The sequence below is a fragment of the Phyllobates terribilis genome, unplaced genomic scaffold (assembly GCF_046119375.1).
Source record: "Phyllobates terribilis strain yellow unplaced genomic scaffold, ASM4611937v1 Scaffold_650__1_contigs__length_881393, whole genome shotgun sequence".
Lineage (NCBI taxonomy): Eukaryota > Metazoa > Chordata > Amphibia > Anura > Dendrobatidae > Phyllobates > Phyllobates terribilis.
Genome location: NW_027363410.1, coordinates 307,312 through 327,410, shown reverse-complemented (window position 1 = coordinate 327,410; position 20,099 = coordinate 307,312). Strand labels below are relative to the sequence as shown.

General features: G+C 45.2%; 13 non-coding genes across 13 annotated transcripts; all 13 read left to right on the top strand.

Annotated features, from left to right (window-relative positions):
• Positions 1-665: 665 nt before the first annotated feature.
• LOC141234936 (U2 spliceosomal RNA) lies at positions 666-856 on the top strand. Its single transcript, XR_012300797.1, has one exon. It is a non-coding gene; the product is annotated as a U2 spliceosomal RNA (small nuclear RNA).
• A 1,115-nt stretch (positions 857-1,971) lies between these two features.
• LOC141235287 (U2 spliceosomal RNA) lies at positions 1,972-2,162 on the top strand. Its single transcript, XR_012301137.1, has one exon. It is a non-coding gene; the product is annotated as a U2 spliceosomal RNA (small nuclear RNA).
• A 1,118-nt stretch (positions 2,163-3,280) lies between these two features.
• LOC141234935 (U2 spliceosomal RNA) lies at positions 3,281-3,471 on the top strand. Its single transcript, XR_012300796.1, has one exon. It is a non-coding gene; the product is annotated as a U2 spliceosomal RNA (small nuclear RNA).
• A 1,115-nt stretch (positions 3,472-4,586) lies between these two features.
• LOC141234934 (U2 spliceosomal RNA) lies at positions 4,587-4,777 on the top strand. Its single transcript, XR_012300795.1, has one exon. It is a non-coding gene; the product is annotated as a U2 spliceosomal RNA (small nuclear RNA).
• Positions 4,778-5,892: 1,115 nt separating this feature from the next.
• On the top strand, positions 5,893-6,083 carry LOC141234933 (U2 spliceosomal RNA). The gene has a single exon (XR_012300794.1). It is a non-coding gene; the product is annotated as a U2 spliceosomal RNA (small nuclear RNA).
• Positions 6,084-7,198: 1,115 nt separating this feature from the next.
• On the top strand, positions 7,199-7,389 carry LOC141234932 (U2 spliceosomal RNA). The gene has a single exon (XR_012300793.1). It is a non-coding gene; the product is annotated as a U2 spliceosomal RNA (small nuclear RNA).
• A 1,115-nt stretch (positions 7,390-8,504) lies between these two features.
• LOC141235171 (U2 spliceosomal RNA) lies at positions 8,505-8,695 on the top strand. The gene has a single exon (XR_012301026.1). It is a non-coding gene; the product is annotated as a U2 spliceosomal RNA (small nuclear RNA).
• Positions 8,696-9,810: 1,115 nt separating this feature from the next.
• On the top strand, positions 9,811-10,001 carry LOC141234931 (U2 spliceosomal RNA). Its single transcript, XR_012300792.1, has one exon. It is a non-coding gene; the product is annotated as a U2 spliceosomal RNA (small nuclear RNA).
• A 1,115-nt stretch (positions 10,002-11,116) lies between these two features.
• LOC141234930 (U2 spliceosomal RNA) lies at positions 11,117-11,307 on the top strand. Its single transcript, XR_012300791.1, has one exon. It is a non-coding gene; the product is annotated as a U2 spliceosomal RNA (small nuclear RNA).
• Positions 11,308-12,422: 1,115 nt separating this feature from the next.
• Positions 12,423-12,613, top strand: LOC141234929 (U2 spliceosomal RNA). Its single transcript, XR_012300790.1, has one exon. It is a non-coding gene; the product is annotated as a U2 spliceosomal RNA (small nuclear RNA).
• A 1,115-nt stretch (positions 12,614-13,728) lies between these two features.
• Positions 13,729-13,919, top strand: LOC141234928 (U2 spliceosomal RNA). Its single transcript, XR_012300789.1, has one exon. It is a non-coding gene; the product is annotated as a U2 spliceosomal RNA (small nuclear RNA).
• Positions 13,920-15,034: 1,115 nt separating this feature from the next.
• On the top strand, positions 15,035-15,225 carry LOC141234925 (U2 spliceosomal RNA). The gene has a single exon (XR_012300787.1). It is a non-coding gene; the product is annotated as a U2 spliceosomal RNA (small nuclear RNA).
• A 1,115-nt stretch (positions 15,226-16,340) lies between these two features.
• On the top strand, positions 16,341-16,531 carry LOC141235166 (U2 spliceosomal RNA). The gene has a single exon (XR_012301021.1). It is a non-coding gene; the product is annotated as a U2 spliceosomal RNA (small nuclear RNA).
• The last annotated feature ends 3,568 nt before the right edge of the window (positions 16,532-20,099 follow it).

Sequence of the window (20,099 nt, the reverse complement as noted above, 5' to 3'; positions counted from 1 at the left end):
AAATTTCTTTTTTGGTTTGCTACAATGCCTTTTCTGAAACGTTGTCTCCTTCTGCTGGAACACTGACTTCTTTCATTTAATGCCTGCAGACTATAAAAGAGAACCCAACCCAAAAAGTTTGGTTGATTAGTCTGTGGCATTCTGTTAAACTGTTGCTTATGGCGGTCTCTGTGAGCTTCTCAGCGACATTCAGCCAGCCAGGTATCCTGCCTGCAGTAGATGGAATGTGGCAATGGAACGCTGGCTGCGCGTGTCATAATAGGCTCTGAGCCTTTATATACCTGTGCACAGCAGCAGCCACCTTCAGTCTGCTGCTGGACAGCCAGCAGCAGCAGCAGCAGGAGAGGTATGTAATCAGGAGCCCTCCTGCTAAGGGTAGACAGCTGCTCGTTCCACCCCACCCCCCGCCTTAATTGGTTCTCCTCCCTTCCAACGGTGTTGAGGCGGGTGGGAACAGCAGGGGGTGAAGGTGCTGTGTTTAAAGAGGTGGAGTTATGCAGATCTAAAACGCGTGGATTGCAGCAGCAGCAAGCCGAAAAGTGCAGGCATGTAAGGGATCTAGAGGTTGACAACATGTCTTCTTAACGGGAGTCCAGGAGCTCATCTCCACAAATGGACTTTTCAGGATCCTTGGGTGGCTCCGTAGTTTGAAACCAATTCTGGTTATCGCTTCTCGGCCTTTTGGCTAAGATCAAGTGTAGTATCTGTTCTTATCAGTTTAATATCTGATACGTCCCCTATCTGGGGACCATATATTAAATGGATTTTTAGAACAGGGAGATGGAAAAAGAGCTTGCTCTGTCCACTCCACGCATTGACCTGGTATTGCAGTATCTCCAGGACCGGTGCACCCCTTCTTTAATGCAGTTTCTAAAATCAGAAAGAATTGAATTCAATGTTTTTTGTTCATTTTGCTTGTTTGTCGGATTTTGGGATGGACTCTTTGGCTTTGCTTTTCTTCTCCTCATTGGATTTTTCATGTTCAAAGTTGCAGAAGCCAGATTACAAGCTCATTTTGGTTCAACTTCAGCAACTGTGCATTGCATTGCCATGTAATGTGATGCAATGCTATCTTTCTAGCTCTCCCTTTTTACTTCCTTTTGGATAAACAGACATATTAGGCAAGCATTTTGGAGCTTTCACCTAAATAACTACAGGTGGTGAGATAAGCTGCACAATATAATTGACCTTTCAGTATATTGTTGCACACACACCATCTATTTAGCAAATGCCCTTGTTATCAACAGCAGCCTTTTAAACTCACCTGAGCTAACAGGTATGTGCGCTGGTTACTCTGCTGCGCTTAAAATTTCTTTTTTGGTTTGCTACAATGCCTTTTCTGAAACGTTGTCTCCTTCTGCTGGAACACTGACTTCTTTCATTTAATGCCTGCAGACTATAAAAGAGAACCCAACCCAAAAAGTTTGGTTGATTAGTCTGTGGCATTCTGTTAAACTGTTGCTTATGGCGGTCTCTGTGAGCTTCTCAGCGACATTCAGCCAGCCAGGTATCCTGCCTGCAGTAGATGGAATGTGGCAATGGAACGCTGGCTGCGCGTGTCATAATAGGCTCTGAGCCTTTATATACCTGTGCACAGCAGCAGCCACCTTCAGTCTGCTGCTGGACAGCCAGCAGCAGCAGCAGCAGGAGAGGTATGTAATCAGGAGCCCTCCTGCTAAGGGTAGACAGCTGCTCGTTCCACCCCACCCCCCGCCTTAATTGGTTCTCCTCCCTTCCAACGGTGTTGAGGCGGGTGGGAACAGCAGGGGGTGAAGGTGCTGTGTTTAAAGAGGTGGAGTTATGCAGATCTAAAACGCGTGGATTGCAGCAGCAGCAAGCCGAAAAGTGCAGGCATGTAAGGGATCTAGAGGTTGACAACATGTCTTCTTAACGGGAGTCCAGGAGCTCATCTCCACAAATGGACTTTTCAGGATCCTTGGGTGGCTCCGTAGTTTGAAACCAATTCTGGTTATCGCTTCTCCTCCTTTTGGCTAAGATCAAGTGTAGTATCTGTTCTTATCAGTTTAATATCTGATACGTCCCCTATCTGGGGACCATATATTAAATGGATTTTTAGAACAGGGAGATGGAAAAAGAGCTTGCTCTGTCCACTCCACGCATTGACCTGGTATTGCAGTATCTCCAGGACCGGTGCACCCCTTCTTTAATGCAGTTTCTAAAATCAGAAAGAATTGAATTCAATGTTTTTTGTTCATTTTGCTTGTTTGTCGGATTTTGGGATGGACTCTTTGGCTTTGCTTTTCTTCTCCTCATTGGATTTTTCATGTTCAAAGTTGCAGAAGCCAGATTACAAGCTCATTTTGGTTCAACTTCAGCAACTGTGCATTGCATTGCCATGTAATGTGATGCAATGCTATCTTTCTAGCTCTCCCTTTTTACTTCCTTTTGGATAAACAGACATATTAGGCAAGCATTTTGGAGCTTTCACCTAAATAACTACAGGTGGTGAGATAAGCTGCACAATATAATTGACCTTTCAGTATATTGTTGCACACACACCATCTATTTAGCAAATGCCCTTGTTATCAACAGCAGCCTTTTAAACTCACCTGAGCTAACAGGTATGTGCGCTGGTTACTCTGCTGCGCTTAAAATTTCTTTTTTGGTTTGCTACAATGCCTTTTCTGAAACGTTGTCTCCTTCTGCTGGAACACTGACTTCTTTCATTTAATGCCTGCAGACTATAAAAGAGAACCCAACCCAAAAAGTTTGGTTGATTAGTCTGTGGCATTCTGTTAAACTGTTGCTTATGGCGGTCTCTGTGAGCTTCTCAGCGACATTCAGCCAGCCAGGTATCCTGCCTGCAGTAGATGGAATGTGGCAATGGAACGCTGGCTGCGCGTGTCATAATAGGCTCTGAGCCTTTATATACCTGTGCACAGCAGCAGCCACCTTCAGTCTGCTGCTGGACAGCCAGCAGCAGCAGCAGCAGCAGGAGAGGTATGTAATCAGGAGCCCTCCTGCTAAGGGTAGACAGCTGCTCGTTCCACCCCACCCCCCGCCTTAATTGGTTCTCCTCCCTTCCAACGGTGTTGAGGCGGGTGGGAACAGCAGGGGGTGAAGGTGCTGTGTTTAAAGAGGTGGAGTTATGCAGATCTAAAACGCGTGGATTGCAGCAGCAGCAAGCCGAAAAGTGCAGGCATGTAAGGGATCTAGAGGTTGACAACATGTCTTCTTAACGGGAGTCCAGGAGCTCATCTCCACAAATGGACTTTTCAGGATCCTTGGGTGGCTCCGTAGTTTGAAACCAATTCTGGTTATCGCTTCTCGGCCTTTTGGCTAAGATCAAGTGTAGTATCTGTTCTTATCAGTTTAATATCTGATACGTCCCCTATCTGGGGACCATATATTAAATGGATTTTTAGAACAGGGAGATGGAAAAAGAGCTTGCTCTGTCCACTCCACGCATTGACCTGGTATTGCAGTATCTCCAGGACCGGTGCACCCCTTCTTTAATGCAGTTTCTAAAATCAGAAAGAATTGAATTCAATGTTTTTTGTTCATTTTGCTTGTTTGTCGGATTTTGGGATGGACTCTTTGGCTTTGCTTCTCTTCTCCTCATTGGATTTTTCATGTTCAAAGTTGCAGAAGCCAGATTACAAGCTCATTTTGGTTCAACTTCAGCAACTGTGCATTGCATTGCCATGTAATGTGATGCAATGCTATCTTTCTAGCTCTCCCTTTTTACTTCCTTTTGGATAAACAGACATATTAGGCAAGCATTTTGGAGCTTTCACCTAAATAACTACAGGTGGTGAGATAAGCTGCACAATATAATTGACCTTTCAGTATATTGTTGCACACACACCATCTATTTAGCAAATGCCCTTGTTATCAACAGCAGCCTTTTAAACTCACCTGAGCTAACAGGTATGTGCGCTGGTTACTCTGCTGCGCTTAAAATTTCTTTTTTGGTTTGCTACAATGCCTTTTCTGAAACGTTGTCTCCTTCTGCTGGAACACTGACTTCTTTCATTTAATGCCTGCAGACTATAAAAGAGAACCCAACCCAAAAAGTTTGGTTGATTAGTCTGTGGCATTCTGTTAAACTGTTGCTTATGGCGGTCTCTGTGAGCTTCTCAGCGACATTCAGCCAGCCAGGTATCCTGCCTGCAGTAGATGGAATGTGGCAATGGAACGCTGGCTGCGCGTGTCATAATAGGCTCTGAGCCTTTATATACCTGTGCACAGCAGCAGCCACCTTCAGTCTGCTGCTGGACAGCCAGCAGCAGCAGCAGCAGGAGAGGTATGTAATCAGGAGCCCTCCTGCTAAGGGTAGACAGCTGCTCGTTCCACCCCACCCCCCGCCTTAATTGGTTCTCCTCCCTTCCAACGGTGTTGAGGCGGGTGGGAACAGCAGGGGGTGAAGGTGCTGTGTTTAAAGAGGTGGAGTTATGCAGATCTAAAACGCGTGGATTGCAGCAGCAGCAAGCCGAAAAGTGCAGGCATGTAAGGGATCTAGAGGTTGACAACATGTCTTCTTAACGGGAGTCCAGGAGCTCATCTCCACAAATGGACTTTTCAGGATCCTTGGGTGGCTCCGTAGTTTGAAACCAATTCTGGTTATCGCTTCTCGGCCTTTTGGCTAAGATCAAGTGTAGTATCTGTTCTTATCAGTTTAATATCTGATACGTCCCCTATCTGGGGACCATATATTAAATGGATTTTTAGAACAGGGAGATGGAAAAAGAGCTTGCTCTGTCCACTCCACGCATTGACCTGGTATTGCAGTATCTCCAGGACCGGTGCACCCCTTCTTTAATGCAGTTTCTAAAATCAGAAAGAATTGAATTCAATGTTTTTTGTTCATTTTGCTTGTTTGTCGGATTTGGGGATGGACTCTTTGGCTTTGCTTTTCTTCTCCTCATTGGATTTTTCATGTTCAAAGTTGCAGAAGCCAGATTACAAGCTCATTTTGGTTCAACTTCAGCAACTGTGCATTGCATTGCCATGTAATGTGATGCAATGCTATCTTTCTAGCTCTCCCTTTTTACTTCCTTTTGGATAAACAGACATATTAGGCAAGCATTTTGGAGCTTTCACCTAAATAACTACAGGTGGTGAGATAAGCTGCACAATATAATTGACCTTTCAGTATATTGTTGCACACACACCATCTATTTAGCAAATGCCCTTGTTATCAACAGCAGCCTTTTAAACTCACCTGAGCTAACAGGTATGTGCGCTGGTTACTCTGCTGCGCTTAAAATTTCTTTTTTGGTTTGCTACAATGCCTTTTCTGAAACGTTGTCTCCTTCTGCTGGAACACTGACTTCTTTCATTTAATGCCTGCAGACTATAAAAGAGAACCCAACCCAAAAAGTTTGGTTGATTAGTCTGTGGCATTCTGTTAAACTGTTGCTTATGGCGGTCTCTGTGAGCTTCTCAGCGACATTCAGCCAGCCAGGTATCCTGCCTGCAGTAGATGGAATGTGGCAATGGAACGCTGGCTGCGCGTGTCATAATAGGCTCTGAGCCTTTATATACCTGTGCACAGCAGCAGCCACCTTCAGTCTGCTGCTGGACAGCCAGCAGCAGCAGCAGCAGGAGAGGTATGTAATCAGGAGCCCTCCTGCTAAGGGTAGACAGCTGCTCGTTCCACCCCACCCCCCGCCTTAATTGGTTCTCCTCCCTTCCAACGGTGTTGAGGCGGGTGGGAACAGCAGGGGGTGAAGGTGCTGTGTTTAAAGAGGTGGAGTTATGCAGATCTAAAACGCGTGGATTGCAGCAGCAGCAAGCCGAAAAGTGCAGGCATGTAAGGGATCTAGAGGTTGACAACATGTCTTCTTAACGGGAGTCCAGGAGCTCATCTCCACAAATGGACTTTTCAGGATCCTTGGGTGGCTCCGTAGTTTGAAACCAATTCTGGTTATCGCTTCTCGGCCTTTTGGCTAAGATCAAGTGTAGTATCTGTTCTTATCAGTTTAATATCTGATACGTCCCCTATCTGGGGACCATATATTAAATGGATTTTTAGAACAGGGAGATGGAAAAAGAGCTTGCTCTGTCCACTCCACGCATTGACCTGGTATTGCAGTATCTCCAGGACCGGTGCACCCCTTCTTTAATGCAGTTTCTAAAATCAGAAAGAATTGAATTCAATGTTTTTTGTTCATTTTGCTTGTTTGTCGGATTTGGGGATGGACTCTTTGGCTTTGCTTTTCTTCTCCTCATTGGATTTTTCATGTTCAAAGTTGCAGAAGCCAGATTACAAGCTCATTTTGGTTCAACTTCAGCAACTGTGCATTGCATTGCCATGTAATGTGATGCAATGCTATCTTTCTAGCTCTCCCTTTTTACTTCCTTTTGGATAAACAGACATATTAGGCAAGCATTTTGGAGCTTTCACCTAAATAACTACAGGTGGTGAGATAAGCTGCACAATATAATTGACCTTTCAGTATATTGTTGCACACACACCATCTATTTAGCAAATGCCCTTGTTATCAACAGCAGCCTTTTAAACTCACCTGAGCTAACAGGTATGTGCGCTGGTTACTCTGCTGCGCTTAAAATTTATTTTTTGGTTTGCTACAATGCCTTTTCTGAAACGTTGTCTCCTTCTGCTGGAACACTGACTTCTTTCATTTAATGCCTGCAGACTATAAAAGAGAACCCAACCCAAAAAGTTTGGTTGATTAGTCTGTGGCATTCTGTTAAACTGTTGCTTATGGCGGTCTCTGTGAGCTTCTCAGCGACATTCAGCCAGCCAGGTATCCTGCCTGCAGTAGATGGAATGTGGCAATGGAACGCTGGCTGCGCGTGTCATAATAGGCTCTGAGCCTTTATATACCTGTGCACAGCAGCAGCCACCTTCAGTCTGCTGCTGGACAGCCAGCAGCAGCAGCAGCAGGAGAGGTATGTAATCAGGAGCCCTCCTGCTAAGGGTAGACAGCTGCTCGTTCCACCCCACCCCCCGCCTTAATTGGTTCTCCTCCCTTCCAACGGTGTTGAGGCGGGTGGGAACAGCAGGGGGTGAAGGTGCTGTGTTTAAAGAGGTGGAGTTATGCAGATCTAAAACGCGTGGATTGCAGCAGCAGCAAGCCGAAAAGTGCAGGCATGTAAGGGATCTAGAGGTTGACAACATGTCTTCTTAACGGGAGTCCAGGAGCTCATCTCCACAAATGGACTTTTCAGGATCCTTGGGTGGCTCCGTAGTTTGAAACCAATTCTGGTTATCGCTTCTCGGCCTTTTGGCTAAGATCAAGTGTAGTATCTGTTCTTATCAGTTTAATATCTGATACGTCCCCTATCTGGGGACCATATATTAAATGGATTTTTAGAACAGGGAGATGGAAAAAGAGCTTGCTCTGTCCACTCCACGCATTGACCTGGTATTGCAGTATCTCCAGGACCGGTGCACCCCTTCTTTAATGCAGTTTCTAAAATCAGAAAGAATTGAATTCAATGTTTTTTGTTCATTTTGCTTGTTTGTCGGATTTTGGGATGGACTCTTTGGCTTTGCTTTTCTTCTCCTCATTGGATTTTTCATGTTCAAAGTTGCAGAAGCCAGATTACAAGCTCATTTTGGTTCAACTTCAGCAACTGTGCATTGCATTGCCATGTAATGTGATGCAATGCTATCTTTCTAGCTCTCCCTTTTTACTTCCTTTTGGATAAACAGACATATTAGGCAAGCATTTTGGAGCTTTCACCTAAATAACTACAGGTGGTGAGATAAGCTGCACAATATAATTGACCTTTCAGTATATTGTTGCACACACACCATCTATTTAGCAAATGCCCTTGTTATCAACAGCAGCCTTTTAAACTCACCTGAGCTAACAGGTATGTGCGCTGGTTACTCTGCTGCGCTTAAAATTTCTTTTTTGGTTTGCTACAATGCCTTTTCTGAAATGTTGTCTCCTTCTGCTGGAACACTGACTTCTTTCATTTAATGCCTGCAGACTATAAAAGAGAACCCAACCCAAAAAGTTTGGTTGATTAGTCTGTGGCATTCTGTTAAACTGTTGCTTATGGCGGTCTCTGTGAGCTTCTCAGCGACATTCAGCCAGCCAGGTATCCTGCCTGCAGTAGATGGAATGTGGCAATGGAACGCTGGCTGCGCGTGTCATAATAGGCTCTGAGCCTTTATATACCTGTGCACAGCAGCAGCCACCTTCAGTCTGCTGCTGGACAGCCAGCAGCAGCAGCAGCAGGAGAGGTATGTAATCAGGAGCCCTCCTGCTAAGGGTAGACAGCTGCTCGTTCCACCCCACCCCCCGCCTTAATTGGTTCTCCTCCCTTCCAACGGTGTTGAGGCGGGTGGGAACAGCAGGGGGTGAAGGTGCTGTGTTTAAAGAGGTGGAGTTATGCAGATCTAAAACGCGTGGATTGCAGCAGCAGCAAGCCGAAAAGTGCAGGCATGTAAGGGATCTAGAGGTTGACAACATGTCTTCTTAACGGGAGTCCAGGAGCTCATCTCCACAAATGGACTTTTCAGGATCCTTGGGTGGCTCCGTAGTTTGAAACCAATTCTGGTTATCGCTTCTCGGCCTTTTGGCTAAGATCAAGTGTAGTATCTGTTCTTATCAGTTTAATATCTGATACGTCCCCTATCTGGGGACCATATATTAAATGGATTTTTAGAACAGGGAGATGGAAAAAGAGCTTGCTCTGTCCACTCCACGCATTGACCTGGTATTGCAGTATCTCCAGGACCGGTGCACTCCTTCTTTAATGCAGTTTCTAAAATCAGAAAGAATTGAATTCAATGTTTTTTGTTCATTTTGCTTGTTTGTCGGATTTTGGGATGGACTCTTTGGCTTTGCTTTTCTTCTCCTCATTGGATTTTTCATGTTCAAAGTTGCAGAAGCCAGATTACAAGCTCATTTTGGTTCAACTTCAGCAACTGTGCATTGCATTGCCATGTAATGTGATGCAATGCTATCTTTCTAGCTCTCCCTTTTTACTTCCTTTTGGATAAACAGACATATTAGGCAAGCATTTTGGAGCTTTCACCTAAATAACTACAGGTGGTGAGATAAGCTGCACAATATAATTGACCTTTCAGTATATTGTTGCACACACACCATCTATTTAGCAAATGCCCTTGTTATCAACAGCAGCCTTTTAAACTCACCTGAGCTAACAGGTATGTGCGCTGGTTACTCTGCTGCGCTTAAAATTTCTTTTTTGGTTTGCTACAATGCCTTTTCTGAAACGTTGTCTCCTTCCGCTGGAACACTGACTTCTTTCATTTAATACCTGCAGACTATAAAAGAGAACCCAACCCAAAAAGTTTGGTTGATTAGTCTGTGGCATTCTGTTAAACTGTTGCTTATGGCGGTCTCTGTGAGCTTCTCAGCGACATTCAGCCAGCCAGGTATCCTGCCTGCAGTAGATGGAATGTGGCAATGGAACGCTGGCTGCGCGTGTCATAATAGGCTCTGAGCCTTTATATACCTGTGCACAGCAGCAGCCACCTTCAGTCTGCTGCTGGACAGCCAGCAGCAGCAGCAGCAGGAGAGGTATGTAATCAGGAGCCCTCCTGCTAAGGGTAGACAGCTGCTCGTTCCACCCCACCCCCCGCCTTAATTGGTTCTCCTCCCTTCCAACGGTGTTGAGGCGGGTGGGAACAGCAGGGGGTGAAGGTGCTGTGTTTAAAGAGGTGGAGTTATGCAGATCTAAAACGCGTGGATTGCAGCAGCAGCAAGCCGAAAAGTGCAGGCATGTAAGGGATCTAGAGGTTGACAACATGTCTTCTTAACGGGAGTCCAGGAGCTCATCTCCACAAATGGACTTTTCAGGATCCTTGGGTGGCTCCGTAGTTTGAAACCAATTCTGGTTATCGCTTCTCGGCCTTTTGGCTAAGATCAAGTGTAGTATCTGTTCTTATCAGTTTAATATCTGATACGTCCCCTATCTGGGGACCATATATTAAATGGATTTTTAGAACAGGGAGATGGAAAAAGAGCTTGCTCTGTCCACTCCACGCATTGACCTGGTATTGCAGTATCTCCAGGACCGGTGCACCCCTTCTTTAATGCAGTTTCTAAAATCAGAAAGAATTGAATTCAATGTTTTTTGTTCATTTTGCTTGTTTGTCGGATTTTGGGATGGACTCTTTGGCTTTGCTTTTCTTCTCCTCATTGGATTTTTCATGTTCAAAGTTGCAGAAGCCAGATTACAAGCTCATTTTGGTTCAACTTCAGCAACTGTGCATTGCATTGCCATGTAATGTGATGCAATGCTATCTTTCTAGCTCTCCCTTTTTACTTCCTTTTGGATAAACAGACATATTAGGCAAGCATTTTGGAGCTTTCACCTAAATAACTACAGGTGGTGAGATAAGCTGCACAATATAATTGACCTTTCAGTATATTGTTGCACACACACCATCTATTTAGCAAATGCCCTTGTTATCAACAGCAGCCTTTTAAACTCACCTGAGCTAACAGGTATGTGCGCTGGTTACTCTGCTGCGCTTAAAATTTCTTTTTTGGTTTGCTACAATGCCTTTTCTGAAACGTTGTCTCCTTCTGCTGGAACACTGACTTCTTTCATTTAATGCCTGCAGACTATAAAAGAGAACCCAACCCAAAAAGTTTGGTTGATTAGTCTGTGGCATTCTGTTAAACTGTTGCTTATGGCGGTCTCTGTGAGCTTCTCAGCGACATTCAGCCAGCCAGGTATCCTGCCTGCAGTAGATGGAATGTGGCAATGGAACGCTGGCTGCGCGTGTCATAATAGGCTCTGAGCCTTTATATACCTGTGCACAGCAGCAGCCACCTTCAGTCTGCTGCTGGACAGCCAGCAGCAGCAGCAGCAGGAGAGGTATGTAATCAGGAGCCCTCCTGCTAAGGGTAGACAGCTGCTCGTTCCACCCCACCCCCCGCCTTAATTGGTTCTCCTCCCTTCCAACGGTGTTGAGGCGGGTGGGAACAGCAGGGGGTGAAGGTGCTGTGTTTAAAGAGGTGGAGTTATGCAGATCTAAAACGCGTGGATTGCAGCAGCAGCAAGCCGAAAAGTGCAGGCATGTAAGGGATCTAGAGGTTGACAACATGTCTTCTTAACGGGAGTCCAGGAGCTCATCTCCACAAATGGACTTTTCAGGATCCTTGGGTGGCTCCGTAGTTTGAAACCAATTCTGGTTATCGCTTCTCGGCCTTTTGGCTAAGATCAAGTGTAGTATCTGTTCTTATCAGTTTAATATCTGATACGTCCCCTATCTGGGGACCATATATTAAATGGATTTTTAGAACAGGGAGATGGAAAAAGAGCTTGCTCTGTCCACTCCACGCATTGACCTGGTATTGCAGTATCTCCAGGACCGGTGCACCCCTTCTTTAATGCAGTTTCTAAAATCAGAAAGAATTGAATTCAATGTTTTTTGTTCATTTTGCTTGTTTGTCGGATTTTGGGATGGACTCTTTGGCTTTGCTTTTCTTCTCCTCATTGGATTTTTCATGTTCAAAGTTGCAGAAGCCAGATTACAAGCTCATTTTGGTTCAACTTCAGCAACTGTGCATTGCATTGCCATGTAATGTGATGCAATGCTATCTTTCTAGCTCTCCCTTTTTACTTCCTTTTGGATAAACAGACATATTAGGCAAGCATTTTGGAGCTTTCACCTAAATAACTACAGGTGGTGAGATAAGCTGCACAATATAATTGACCTTTCAGTATATTGTTGCACACACACCATCTATTTAGCAAATGCCCTTGTTATCAACAGCAGCCTTTTAAACTCACCTGAGCTAACAGGTATGTGCGCTGGTTACTCTGCTGCGCTTAAAATTTCTTTTTTGGTTTGCTACAATGCCTTTTCTGAAACGTTGTCTCCTTCTGCTGGAACACTGACTTCTTTCATTTAATGCCTGCAGACTATAAAAGAGAACCCAACCCAAAAAGTTTGGTTGATTAGTCTGTGGCATTCTGTTAAACTGTTGCTTATGGCGGTCTCTGTGAGCTTCTCAGCGACATTCAGCCAGCCAGGTATCCTGCCTGCAGTAGATGGAATGTGGCAATGGAACGCTGGCTGCGCGTGTCATAATAGGCTCTGAGCCTTTATATACCTGTGCACAGCAGCAGCCACCTTCAGTCTGCTGCTGGACAGCCAGCAGCAGCAGCAGCAGGAGAGGTATGTAATCAGGAGCCCTCCTGCTAAGGGTAGACAGCTGCTCGTTCCACCCCACCCCCCGCCTTAATTGGTTCTCCTCCCTTCCAACGGTGTTGAGGCGGGTGGGAACAGCAGGGGGTGAAGGTGCTGTGTTTAAAGAGGTGGAGTTATGCAGATCTAAAACGCGTGGATTGCAGCAGCAGCAAGCCGAAAAGTGCAGGCATGTAAGGGATCTAGAGGTTGACAACATGTCTTCTTAATGGGAGTCCAGGAGCTTATCTCCACAAATGGACTTTTCAGGATCCTTGGGTGGCTCCGTAGTTTGAAACCAATTCTGGTTATCGCTTCTCGGCCTTTTGGCTAAGATCAAGTGTAGTATCTGTTCTTATCAGTTTAATATCTGATACGTCCCCTATCTGGGGACCATATATTAAATGGATTTTTAGAACAGGGAGATGGAAAAAGAGCTTGCTCTGTCCACTCCACGCATTGACCTGGTATTGCAGTATCTCCAGGACCGGTGCACCCCTTCTTTAATGCAGTTTCTAAAATCAGAAAGAATTGAATTCAATGTTTTTTGTTCATTTTGCTTGTTTGTCGGATTTTGGGATGGACTCTTTGGCTTTGCTTTTCTTCTCCTCATTGGATTTTTCATGTTCAAAGTTGCAGAAGCCAGATTACAAGCTCATTTTGGTTCAACTTCAGCAACTGTGCATTGCATTGCCATGTAATGTGATGCAATGCTATCTTTCTAGCTCTCCCTTTTTACTTCCTTTTGGATAAACAGACATATTAGGCAAGCATTTTGGAGCTTTCACCTAAATAACTACAGGTGGTGAGATAAGCTGCACAATATAATTGACCTTTCAGTATATTGTTGCACACACACCATCTATTTAGCAAATGCCCTTGTTATCAACAGCAGCCTTTTAAACTCACCTGAGCTAACAGGTATGTGCGCTGGTTACTCTGCTGCGCTTAAAATTTCTTTTTTGGTTTGCTACAATGCCTTTTCTGAAACGTTGTCTCCTTCTGCTGGAACACTGACTTCTTTCATTTAATGCCTGCAGACTATAAAAGAGAACCCAACCCAAAAAGTTTGGTTGATTAGTCTGTGGCATTCTGTTAAACTGTTGCTTATGGCGGTCTCTGTGAGCTTCTCAGCGACATTCAGCCAGCCAGGTATCCTGCCTGCAGTAGATGGAATGTGGCAATGGAACGCTGGCTGCGCGTGTCATAATAGGCTCTGAGCCTTTATATACCTGTGCACAGCAGCAGCCACCTTCAGTCTGCTGCTGGACAGCCAGCAGCAGCAGCAGCAGGAGAGGTATGTAATCAGGAGCCCTCCTGCTAAGGGTAGACAGCTGCTCGTTCCACCCCACCCCCCGCCTTAATTGGTTCTCCTCCCTTCCAACGGTGTTGAGGCGGGTGGGAACAGCAGGGGGTGAAGGTGCTGTGTTTAAAGAGGTGGAGTTATGCAGATCTAAAACGCGTGGATTGCAGCAGCAGCAAGCCGAAAAGTGCAGGCATGTAAGGGATCTAGAGGTTGACAACATGTCTTCTTAATGGGAGTCCAGGAGCTTATCTCCACAAATGGACTTTTCAGGATCCTTGGGTGGCTCCGTAGTTTGAAACCAATTCTGGTTATCGCTTCTCGGCCTTTTGGCTAAGATCAAGTGTAGTATCTGTTCTTATCAGTTTAATATCTGATACGTCCCCTATCTGGGGACCATATATTAAATGGATTTTTAGAACAGGGAGATGGAAAAAGAGCTTGCTCTGTCCACTCCACGCATTGACCTGGTATTGCAGTATCTCCAGGACCGGTGCACCCCTTCTTTAATGCAGTTTCTAAAATCAGAAAGAATTGAATTCAATGTTTTTTGTTCATTTTGCTTGTTTGTCGGATTTTGGGATGGACTCTTTGGCTTTGCTTTTCTTCTCCTCATTGGATTTTTCATGTTCAAAGTTGCAGAAGCCAGATTACAAGCTCATTTTGGTTCAACTTCAGCAACTGTGCATTGCATTGCCATGTAATGTGATGCAATGCTATCTTTCTAGCTCTCCCTTTTTACTTCCTTTTGGATAAACAGACATATTAGGCAAGCATTTTGGAGCTTTCACCTAAATAACTACAGGTGGTGAGATAAGCTGCACAATATAATTGACCTTTCAGTATATTGTTGCACACACACCATCTATTTAGCAAATGCCCTTGTTATCAACAGCAGCCTTTTAAACTCACCTGAGCTAACAGGTATGTGCGCTGGTTACTCTGCTGCGCTTAAAATTTCTTTTTTGGTTTGCTACAATGCCTTTTCTGAAACGTTGTCTCCTTCTGCTGGAACACTGACTTCTTTCATTTAATGCCTGCAGACTATAAAAGAGAACCCAACCCAAAAAGTTTGGTTGATTAGTCTGTGGCATTCTGTTAAACTGTTGCTTATGGCGGTCTCTGTGAGCTTCTCAGCGACATTCAGCCAGCCAGGTATCCTGCCTGCAGTAGATGGAATGTGGCAATGGAACGCTGGCTGCGCGTGTCATAATAGGCTCTGAGCCTTTATATACCTGTGCACAGCAGCAGCCACCTTCAGTCTGCTGCTGGACAGCCAGCAGCAGCAGCAGCAGGAGAGGTATGTAATCAGGAGCCCTCCTGCTAAGGGTAGACAGCTGCTCGTTCCACCCCACCCCCCGCCTTAATTGGTTCTCCTCCCTTCCAACGGTGTTGAGGTGGGTGGGAACAGCAGGGGGTGAAGGTGCTGTGTTTAAAGAGGTGGAGTTATGCAGATCTAAAATGCGTGGATTGCAGCAGCAGCAAGCCGAAAAGTGCAGGCATGTAAGGGATCTAGAGGTTGACAACATGTCTTCTTAACGGGAGTCCAGGAGCTCATCTCCACAAATGGACTTTTCAGGATCCTTGGGTGGCTCCGTAGTTTGAAACCAATTCTGGTTATCGCTTCTCGGCCTTTTGGCTAAGATCAAGTGTAGTATCTGTTCTTATCAGTTTAATATCTGATACGTCCCCTATCTGGGGACCATATATTAAATGGATTTTTAGAACAGGGAGATGGAAAAAGAGCTTGCTCTGTCCACTCCACGCATTGACCTGGTATTGCAGTATCTCCAGGACCGGTGCACCCCTTCTTTAATGCAGTTTCTAAAATCAGAAAGAATTGAATTCAATGTTTTTTGTTCATTTTGCTTGTTTGTCGGATTTTGGGATGGACTCTTTGGCTTTGCTTTTCTTCTCCTCATTGGATTTTTCATGTTCAAAGTTGCAGAAGCCAGATTACAAGCTCATTTTGGTTCAACTTCAGCAACTGTGCATTGCATTGCCATGTAATGTGATGCAATGCTATCTTTCTAGCTCTCCCTTTTTACTTCCTTTTGGATAAACAGACATATTAGGCAAGCATTTTGGAGCTTTCACCTAAATAACTACAGGTGGTGAGATAAGCTGCACAATATAATTGACCTTTCAGTATATTGTTGCACACACACCATCTATTTAGCAAATGCCCTTGTTATCAACAGCAGCCTTTTAAACTCACCTGAGCTAACAGGTATGTGTGCTGGTTACTCTGCTGCGCTTAAAATTTCTTTTTTGGTTTGCTACAATGCCTTTTCTGAAACGTTGTCTCCTTCTGCTGGAACACTGACTTCTTTCATTTAATGCCTGCAGACTATAAAAGAGAACCCAACCCAAAAAGTTTGGTTGATTAGTCTGTGGCATTCTGTTAAACTGTTGCTTATGGCGGTCTCTGTGAGCTTCTCAGCGACATTCAGCCAGCCAGGTATCCTGCCTGCAGTAGATGGAATGTGGCAATGGAACGCTGGCTGCGCGTGTCATAATAGGCTCTGAGCCTTTATATACCTGTGCACAGCAGCAGCCACCTTCAGTCTGCTGCTGGACAGCCAGCAGCAGCAGCAGCAGGAGAGGTATGTAATCAGGAGCCCTCCTGCTAAGGGTAGACAGCTGCTCGTTCCACCCCACCCCCCGCCTTAATTGGTTCTCCTCCCTTCCAACGGTGTTGAGGCGGGTGGGAACAGCAGGGGGTGAAGGTGCTGTGTTTAAAGAGGTGGAGTTATGCAGATCTAAAACGCGTGGATTGCAGCAGCAGCAAGCCGAAAAGTGCAGGCATGTAAGGGATCTAGAAGTTGACAACATGTCTTCTTAACGGGAGTCCAGGAGCTCATCTCCACAAATGGACTTTTCAGGATCCTTGGGTGGCTCCGTAGTTTGAAACCAATTCTGGTTATCGCTTCTTGGCCTTTTGGCTAAGATCAAGTGTAGTATCTGTTCTTATCAGTTTAATATCTGATACGTCCCCTATCTGGGGACCATATATTAAATGGATTTTTAGAACAGGGAGATGGAAAAAGAGCTTGCTCTGTCCACTCCACGCATTGACCTGGTATTGCAGTATCTCCAGGACCGGTGCACCCCTTCTTTAATGCAGTTTCTAAAATCAGAAAGAATTGAATTCAATGTTTTTTGTTCATTTTGCTTGTTTGTCGGATTTTGGGATGGACTCTTTGGCTTTGCTTTTCTTCTCCTCATTGGATTTTTCATGTTCAAAGTTGCAGAAGCCAGATTACAAGCTCATTTTGGTTCAACTTCAGCAACTGTGCATTGCATTGCCATGTAATGTGATGCAATGCTATCTTTCTAGCTCTCCCTTTTTACTTCCTTTTGGATAAACAGACATATTAGGCAAGCATTTTGGAGCTTTCACCTAAATAACTACAGGTGGTGAGATAAGCTGCACAATATAATTGACCTTTCAGTATATTGTTGCACACACACCATCTATTTAGCAAATGCCCTTGTTATCAACAGCAGCCTTTTAAACTCACCTGAGCTAACAGGTATGTGCGCTGGTTACTCTGCTGCGCTTAAAATTTCTTTTTTGGTTTGCTACAATGCCTTTTCTGAAACGTTGTCTCCTTCTGCTGGAACACTGACTTCTTTCATTTAATGCCTGCAGACTATAAAAGAGAACCCAACCCAAAAAGTTTGGTTGATTAGTCTGTGGCATTCTGTTAAACTGTTGCTTATGGCGGTCTCTGTGAGCTTCTCAGCGACATTCAGCCAGCCAGGTATCCTGCCTGCAGTAGATGGAATGTGGCAATGGAACGCTGGCTGCGCGTGTCATAATAGGCTCTGAGCCTTTATATACCTGTGCACAGCAGCAGCCACCTTCAGTCTGCTGCTGGACAGCCAGCAGCAGCAGCAGCAGGAGAGGTATGTAATCAGGAGCCCTCCTGCTAAGGGTAGACAGCTGCTCGTTCCACCCCACCCCCCGCCTTAATTGGTTCTCCTCCCTTCCAACGGTGTTGAGGCGGGTGGGAACAGCAGGGGGTGAAGGTGCTGTGTTTAAAGAGGTGGAGTTATGCAGATCTAAAACGCGTGGATTGCAGCAGCAGCAAGCCGAAAAGTGCAGGCATGTAAGGGATCTAGAGGTTGACAACATGTCTTCTTAACGGGAGTCCAGGAGCTCATCTCCACAAATGGACTTTTCAGGATCCTTGGGTGGCTCCGTAGTTTGAAACCAATTCTGGTTATCGCTTCTCGGCCTTTTGGCTCAGACCTAGTGTTTGGACAAGAGGTTCCTTGTGTACTAGCCCTCGGCCTTCCAGCATCGCCACTTCGGTGGCTTAAGCTGGATGCTGCTATAGGGGGAGAGTGAGGAGGAAACGAGAAGGCGATTCCTGAAGCGACCATGGGTGTCAAGCTTCGCTTTGCTGGGACCGGGGATCCCCGGGTCAAGAATGCTTTCCGTATCGAGGTCTCTGAGGAGAAGAAGGACCATTTCTCGTTGTCATACCTGGTCAACGCCATTTTCTATGAAATCCTGAAGATCCAGAAGTCGGAGATCATCTGTTTGCAGGAGTTCAGAAGGGAGCATAGGTACGTCTTGGTGCTTTCTTCTATGGCGGCTTGCCAAAACCTTTTCAAAACTCTTCAAGTCCTTTCAGAGCACCCTCAGCTGGATGGACTTATCTTCACTGTACTCTACTCTAAGGGGGATATCCCGGTGGTAGTATTCATGCACAACCCCTTTATCTCCCGGGATGATATCACTGCATTCCTGAGAAGACACTGCATTTTTGTGCAATTCTCCCATAAAATCTTAAATGGAGAAGGGCTGTGGACTGGGAAGTATAAATACTTTGTGAGGTTTGGGATAGACCCTCATGGTCCTGGAGGTATTCACTATCCTCCCCTGAACTTTACAATTGGAAGAGACTCTGGATATCTGTTTTTTCCCGAGGCGCCATTGTTCTGCAGGAGATGCAACATGTTCGGGCATATCCAGGATTTCTGCAAACAATTGCCAAACTGTAGAAAGTGCAACAAGTACGGTCATCTGGCGAAGGATTGTTCCAACCCGGTGGTATGTGATGCCTGCGGGGAGGAAGGACATGTGATTCGGGATTGTAAGGCTAAAGTCAAGCCTAGGTCCTTCTCCGAAGTGACCAAAGGTAAGCCTACTGTCCCTGCTGTTACCCCACAGGTGACTACTGCAGAGATCAATGAGGAGACGGAGCCCCCTGAGGTTGAAGATCTGGTGGGTGAGGCCCAGACCCTGTTGGACCCTCCAGCCCCTGCTGGGCCAAGTATGGAGATCTCCGAGTTGGATGTGGACCTCCCTCATCAGTCCGAAATATGTGGTGAGGGTGACATGGATGTGTCTCTTGCTCGAACCCCTGCATTGTCCTGGGGTGCTACAGACGAAGAGGTGGCCAGGGATGGTGGCCAAGGAGACTTTACTTCTGGGAGGTCTTTTGATGATGATGATACTCCTGAACTGGCCAATAAAAAACCCAGACGAGAGTACTCACCTGCCAGCGGAGGGTGCGACAGTCCTGCAAGTGACCGCATTTACCCGCAGGATGTCTTCTCCCCTGATGCTCCTTACCTTGGCATCCCTGAGAGCATCAACACCTTTGGGGTGCTTTCCCAGTCTGATGATAATGGATGAGTATGGTGTGATCAACATTGAGTCATGTATTTCTTTTCTTTAATTAATGTCTTGCCAATCTGGTTGGGATGTAGTGTCCCTAAATGTAAGGCAGATCAGATCTAAAATCAGAAGAACAACTGTTCTGGACTACCTGAAACATTTAGGTGCTGATGTTTTTTGCCTTCAGGAGTGTGGGATTCAGGATGCTCCTTGTGACAAAGACTGGCCTTACGGACAGCATATCTGGTCAGGGTCTAATCATAATAAAAATGATGGGGTGGGGATATTAGTTGGGAATAAAGAAATCTCTATTGATAGTTATATTGTGGTGGAGGTGGGCCGATGTTTAATTGCATTTTTGAGTTATAGAGGGTGGCGGGTCAGAATTATTAATTTATATTGCCCTACAGGGAAGGAAGAGCGGCTTGCTCTTCTTGAAAAATTAAGTTTTTTTCTTCCAGGGAAATCTCCCACTATTTTTGTTGGGGACGTTAATTGTGTCACAGAAGGAAAGTGTGACATAACAGGAAAGAAATTGTCCCATTTAATTTGTGATTTTTCCTTTTTAGATGCAGCAGTTGTTGTTCTTGGCATGCCACCACCGCCGACATACCATGCTGACCGTGGTGAGATTCATTCCAGAATTGATTTAATGTTATTTTCTAAAAATATGGTATGTTTGGATTTTTCTCAACAAAAGGTACCTTTTTCGGACCATGAATGTTTGAGAGGCGTGTTTTGTGCGAATGGTGACCAAGTGTATGGCGGTGGGGTATGGAAGTTGAATGCAAGGCTGTTAGAGGATGATGAGGTGATGAATGAGTTTAATGTAAAGTATGAAAGATGGAGAATGCGTAAGAAGGATTTTGTGTGTGTTCTTGACTGGTGGGACTGGGTGAAAGTGCAATTTAAAACTTTCTTCAAAAAGTGGGGCTATAGAAAAGCTGCCAGATATAGGAATAGGTTTAATGACCTTAATAGACGGATTGACTGGTTGAGAAAGTGTGTTGCAAGTGGTTTGGAGATGTCTGATCAACTTACTGAGGCTA